Genomic DNA, 7,052 nt, shown 5'->3' with positions numbered 1-7,052 from the left:
TGTCATGGCCTCATCGGGAGAGCGGCATCAGCTACTGACTAGTTTATACACGAGAGGCCAACCCACCTTCAGAAATAGTATAACCACATAAATGGACAAACTTAAGTACCACATTGAATGATGCGAGTTTCTATGCATACTAACGTGGATAAAAATTGATTAGGGCCCATATTTTATTTGAGGCCCGAAACTTCATGGATAAGCCCAACTCAGGCATGATCATATTCTGTTTTTTTCTCTCATCTCACGTATGTCTAACTCAATAATTGGATGGTCCTCCTAAGGAAAAACCCTGGAGGACATTCTCTTTGTGGTGCGCAGGTCCGACCATCAGAGTGCTGAGATGCACGTGTGAGTTGTATTTAAAAAGTCTCACATCGGAGAATTGATGTGATGTTGAGTAGTTAATATATTTTAGTTGACTCATAACTCATTGGCTTAAGCTTTTGAGTGAATGTGGTTCCAACTGGATATGTTGACGAGCTCGAACTTGGGATCCCTCTTGATGATCTCCCCGAGTGAAGATATCGGACTTCTGCTGCGAGCTGCAAACAAATGATATCAGAGCCAATGATTGATTGGTGGTCCACTCCCAATATGTATCGGTGTTTAATAAATATCTCAAGCAAGGAATCTGATGACTCGATTGGTGGCCTACTCCAAATATGTATTGGTGTTTGTTGAATATCTCAAGAAAGGAATCTGGTGATCAACAAGTTTTTCGAGCCAGTGGGCGTTGTGGTGTAGCAACGCGGACCCGATGGGCGTTGATGAAGATTCAAGTTGAGATATGCTGGTGCAGAATGATATTTGAATTAAGGAGGAGCAAACCTAACATTGGAACTCACATGTGAAGGGAATATTGTTGAAATGCACGTGTGAGTTGTGATGGAAAAGTCTCACATCGTAGAATTGATGCGGTGTTAAGCAATTAATATATTCTAGTTGGCCCATAACTCATTGGCTTAAGCTTTTGAGTGAAGGTGGGTCCAATTGGATATATTGACGAGCTCGAACTTGGGCTTCCTCTTAGTGATCTCCCTACGTGAAGATATTGAACTTATGTTGCGTGCTCCTAACATAGAGGAGCTCATCAACGTTGAACACAGACCCGAAAACAATTGGAGCCACCCATCGAAAGATGACGTGGCTAAACTCAACGGGTTTGTTGAAGTATTGTTCCATGTTGTTTGATAACAGATTCTATATGCTCTATATATTCGTGAGTTTTTGGGTTGGACCTTCTAGTATAATATCTTCACCCTCCACTCATTTCATGTCGTTAGTTCGTTCAAACTTCAAGTGTAAGAAATTATGTCCACATTTATCTCACCTCCCTAACAGGATACTTTTATCCAAATTATGTCCCTCCGCTATCCGATCTTATAGTGTCTTATGCAAATCTTTGACTTTTTTCCTAACTACCAAATGTAACCTTAAAATTTCTAAGGTTCCACGTGACTTTGCTGGTCATTGATGTGTTTGGCATTGGAACCGTTAAAATGTCAATTGGTAAAGTTTAAAGTGTAAAAATTTAAAAAAAAATAGAACGAAAAAGAAAAGGAAACCGCCAAAAATTCAAATTATGCTCATTATGACATATTTATCAAAACTTTTATGTACCCCAAACTTATATTAGTGCAACATACTTATCCTCCGTCACGGTTTCGCCCAAAACCGCCGTTAGAAATCTTACGTGGCAGCATACATGGGCAAAAGAAGGCAAAGAGAGTTGACAATCGCTTCATAATGTATGTTTTTCTTTTCATTTTTTCAATTTTCTTTTTCCCCTGCCTTGAGTAAGTCACCGACGCAGGAATTCAAGGGGTATTGCGAGTTTAGAAATAGTTCTGGAATGGCATTTCTTGACACACGGTTTCTTGACTACCAACACGCCCGCATTGGGACAGTCGAAACCACATAAAATGCTAGAACAGTGTTTGTTATCCTATTCACTAATTTCAACACAACTCTTTCAGATCCCCGTCTACTTAATGCCTCGAAAATGCAGCTGAAAATTACTAGAGCACCTCAGACTCCGAGGTTTATTGTAGCAACACTCCACTCATAGATAGTGTACCGGTCCAGAACCTTGCTTTGATGACAAAGCAACACCAGTGGCGTGACGGCTGACCTTGATCTCGAATGAAGAATGATTCGTCAAATCTTAGGTCTTGACATCTTTGATGGATAGCGAGATCAATGGTGAGATCAATGGCTATAGCCGATGAAGCGGGAACAACAGTTTTGTCACCAAGTGCAATCTGTCTCTCTCCTCTGGTTCAAATTTTCTTTTTCCTAGTTATTTTTTGTTAATCTTTCGCGGAGCTTGTGTGGCGACATATTAGCGCCACTTGTCCTTAAATAACATTAATAATGCCACAATTGGATTTGTTTAACGCAACCACCACAAACGGTTTATGTGTCTTATAAGAGTACAAGTTTAGGGCTTTTGATTTCACAAAAAATATGTTTATTAAACGTTTCACAATAGGCATAGCTTTAATTTTCGTGGATTAAATGTTTCACTAATGAACAAATATTTTCTGTACTGAAAAGTGTTTTCTTTGATATATATTGGACGATAATTTTCAAAATTAATAAATTTTACAGAAATCAATGGTTAAGATCATTGAGGCATCACACGTGAGCGTAAATTGAATGGAGGATCTCTTTCCAATATGTAAATAGTTACAGTCAACTTGAGATCTAATGAGAATGCCTCATTCTAGCCTCCCAAAACTTGGGCTATATCTAGAAAACAATCTTAAGATAATATGTTTGGCTTGCAAGATCTTACGGCAAGATAAAGGGTCAATGTGCTGTACTCACATAAAGCAAACGTCGAAGTCGCTGTTGTGTATGCATTAGATGGAAAGACACCAACTTCTATTTTCGTCAGGCCATTGACTTGTGCCTAAGGTAATAAACCAATCAAGAATTCATGATTACTCAAGAAATCCAGGATCGATTTGCAAAATCACCAAACTTTATTGGAAAGATTCACGAGGCGAAGTCATGTTCCCCAGAGACCAACATGGTACTCAAAACAACGCGGAAAAGCTCAGATAAGTTCAGCAATCAACATGACGGATGTCTCCGATATAGACCTAAAAGAAAGTTGAACAATTAATTGACTGTAACCTTGAGGTTTTGTTCAACTGCATCTTGGCCATCCATAGTTTTCAGCTACAAAATAGAGTCCATTGAATTGAGAGGTAGTTGACTTAGGAACGTGTCGCGACCTTCAAAAAATAAACAAGTTAATTTTCGGGCTAATAGATTATCAGGTTAATTAATTAACTAACCTAACTCGGACTCTCCCAAGTCCATACCAAATCGCAACTTAAGGTTCAAATAATTAACATGCAATGTGTTTTGAATTTGGAGTCGCCACTAATCATTTTCGGTAGGTTGATTAGAAACCTAAATAAAATAGCGGGAGAAAACTATTTTATTTCCGCGAACCAGAGATTTTGAATTCGGGGATTTGGTTACATCGGATTTCTCTAACGCCCTTTCGGTACCATTTTCATGAAAAATATTTGATTTGGCAATTTTGATGGATTTTACTTGAAATTCAAAGATGCAATTTTTTTGGTTTTTTCTTCCTTTTTATGGGGATGTAAAACATTGAACTTTGTACGATATACACCATGGGTGATTTAGAAAGAAAGAAAACGCAGCCGATCACGAGTATTTATAAAAATAAATTAACATGTAATAATGCTAAAATTTGGAACACGTGGCATGTCTAAAATAAACAAACAAATGTTCAAACCAAACGATTACATTTTTGTAGATCGAGATGGAAAGGATTACCTTCTATTACACAAAATCTTACTCACATACACGTTATAGTTCCCTTCAAGATCTCGGAGCTGGAAGAACGCGGCTGTCATCGAAAATGGCAAGCAATGGCGTTGTTGGGTGGCGAGAGGCGAAATATGTGTCGGGACTCGTCGAATATGATGCTCGACTAAAACTCTTTTCTTCACTCTCGAATTTTCTCTTCTAATTTTTCTCAAGAACTCTCTTTTTCCTCTCTAAAAATTCCTCTCAAAAACTCTCTCAAAACTCTCTCAATTCTCTTCCACTCTTCCCCCCTCAAACTCTCTCAATTCTCCTCCTCTTTTATAGGCAAAGTTCTCCATCATTCATTCTTCATCTTCACTTTTTCACCTTCCATTTTCATCTTCTCTTCTTCATCTTCATTTCTTCACCTTCCATTTTCATCTTCCCTTCTTCATATTCATCTTCTCTTCTTCATCTTCCCTTTACCATCTTCCTTTCATTATCTTCTCTTCTTTATCTTCTCTTCATCACCTTCCCTTCATCATCTTCCCTTCTTCATCTTCTCTTGGTATTTGCAATGCAGTCCCTGGAGTTTCAAGTATTTGCAATACGATCCCCAAGGTTTTAAGTATTTGCAATACAGTCCCTGAAGTTTCAAATCTTTTCGGTGTATTTTTCCATCCCGTGCCCAGTCTAGACGCATGCTAAATTAAGTGTTCTGCTTGCCCAATTATATGCCAATGCAATGTACGCTAAAAATAAATATGTGAGATGATTTTTTATAATTTTTATGCAAAAAATAGATTAGTCAAAATTTAGGCGTCAACGGAATGGAGAAGATTGTGCGACTTGGCTTAGGAGCCCGCTGTATAACCACCATCCACAGTAATGACCTGCCCCGTGACATATGAAGCCACGGGAAGGCAGAGAAATGCGGCCACGGACGAGATCTCGTCGGGCTCTCTCAACCGACGGATAGGCGTTCGCAAAATCAGCTCCATGAACTTGTCTCTCATTTCTGGCTCCTAAATGGTAAAATGTTCAATGACAGTAAAGTTGATGCATCAGTCCATGATCCTATGATCTCTATTTTGGGTAATCGGGTGTCTAAGAAGGCATTATATAATATATCATGCTTCTCATCTCTGTGCCTGCTTCAGTATTAATCAGTTTCCTATATTTTGTCTCACTAGACCAATATGTCGAGAGTATGATTTATATCTCAGCAGCTTAAGATAAACAAATTTGCAGGGTCATTGTAAAGCACACATGAAATCCAGATAGAGAGAACAGGAAGGCTTTTACGGGGTGTGCGATGGAGGTTTTCACGCCCCACGGAGTGACGGTGTTGACCCGGATATTGTGTTTGGCCCATTCACATGCCAAGTTCTTTGTTAGCCGATTGACAGCACCTGGAATAGTGACATGATTTCATGAGCTTTGTGCAGAGTACGGTGGAGCCTGGACAAAAGCATCATCTTACCTTTGGAAGCGCAGTACATTGAGAGTGCGGGTAGAGATAGATAAACACAATGTTGCCGTCTCCTGAAGCTTTCGGGAGCGGATGTGCGAGTTGGCGCAGATGGTAAGGGGACTCGAGGTTGGCTTTCAACATGTAGGAGCAGTCCTCCGGTGTGTGATCTAGTGCTTTCTTAATAACAAGCGCCGCCGCATTGTTCACCCGCATTAACGGGACCAAGCATCAAAACCGAGTGGGGAACAAGACAACGAGAATATTGAATGAGGGCGAGTAGTAGCGAGAATATCGAATCAAATGTCGAACATCCATTTTCCATTGATTCAAAGACAACCTAAAACAATGTCAATCGGAGATCGGATTTGAGACAGCTATAGGACTTTTCACTATAATATCCGATTAATCTACTGCATCCGGAACCCTTTTCTTTCGGTGGATTCGGTGCCATAAAATAGTACGAATGCGACTAGTGGCGCCCGACTAGTTATGTAATTTCCTATGTTTATGAATGCTTTTCATGAGATCACCGATGTTACTTGAACAGGAGATCGGTTGCCAAGTACAGGACACCATCAAAGCAGTAGATATTAAACGAGAATTTTGCAGAATTGTCCATCTATCTTGTATAGCCAAAACCACAAACCACTCGAAATAAAGAATTCTAGTTCTTGCTAGACTTTAAACAAGAGATGGATAGAGACAAAAGTTGCTTCCATAGCAACTCCTAGACGATGATTATTGAGTGTTACTAACCGGAATGTTCGGTTTGCCATCAAAAACAGGGGAGACAGTCTTAATCGGCTCTTCGTTTTGGGTAATGCCACCGAGGTCGCAAACCGAGCCGCTCACTTGAAGCCCTTTACCCCGCCACTCTGCCACTCGCTCGTTGAGCTCTTTCTCATTGCAAGAACACGGGTGAACGCTCGCGCCGAGCCCCGCCAGCTCTTCTACGATCGCATACCCGATCCACAGACAGATTGATGAAGACTCGAATTGAAATTGGACAAGACAGATTGAAAGTGAAAACCGAGATCGACCCAATCCCTCCGGTTCCCCAAGTGACCAAAGCGGTCTTGCCTTTCAGCGACCACCTTCCACTTTCCATGATTGCTCCCTCCGAGTTTTCATTTCCCTTTGGTGATCTTTATATAGAGGGCCACATGATTCTCGGGTTAAGAAATGGGAATGTGATGCGGAATGTATTAGTAGTGCGTTTACGGATCGATTGGACAGGCAAAAATCCAATTGAAAGATGAATCGGCGATATGCCAAGAATTGGCGGATCGGGTCGACGATATCAGATCGGGCTCAAATTCGGTCGGCTGAAGGGAAACGATGTTCGGATCAATATTCACCGCCTTTGGCTGTGACTAACGATGGATTTTAGAGATTCGGGATTGTCTAGATTGGTTTTCAGATTCATTTTACTATTAACGGCAATTATGTAATTTTGGATTTTGATGTTTAGAATCCTACTAAGGTTAGGATTAGGGTTAACACCTATAAAAGGTGTGTTTTTGACGTTTTGGCAGGAACATTATTATCTTTATTATCAAACTTTTCGAGATTCCTCTCTTAAGCAAAGATTTGCTTGTTATCTTCGCTGAACATTGCGTCGGGTGGTATCAGAGCCTATGGCGACCGGCGGTGGTCTTCGTGACGATGCTCGGGAGACTGGAGCCCCAATTCTTGGGGACGATGCATTGCAACGTTTGGAGCATCGTTTAATGGAAGGCATGGATCAACGATTTGATCAAAGACTTCGTTGTTTCGAAGAGCG

General features: G+C 40.5%; 1 pseudogene; it reads right to left on the bottom strand.

The window, feature by feature from the left end:
- Positions 1–3,094: 3,094 nt before the first annotated feature.
- LOC125315923 lies at positions 3,095–5,476 on the bottom strand (annotated as a pseudogene).
- Positions 5,477–7,052: the final 1,576 nt, after the last annotated feature.

This window comes from Rhodamnia argentea, chromosome 7 (assembly GCF_020921035.1).
Source record: "Rhodamnia argentea isolate NSW1041297 chromosome 7, ASM2092103v1, whole genome shotgun sequence".
NCBI classification, from domain to species: domain Eukaryota; kingdom Viridiplantae; phylum Streptophyta; class Magnoliopsida; order Myrtales; family Myrtaceae; genus Rhodamnia; species Rhodamnia argentea.
This window is presented reverse-complemented; position numbering and strand designations above follow the sequence as displayed.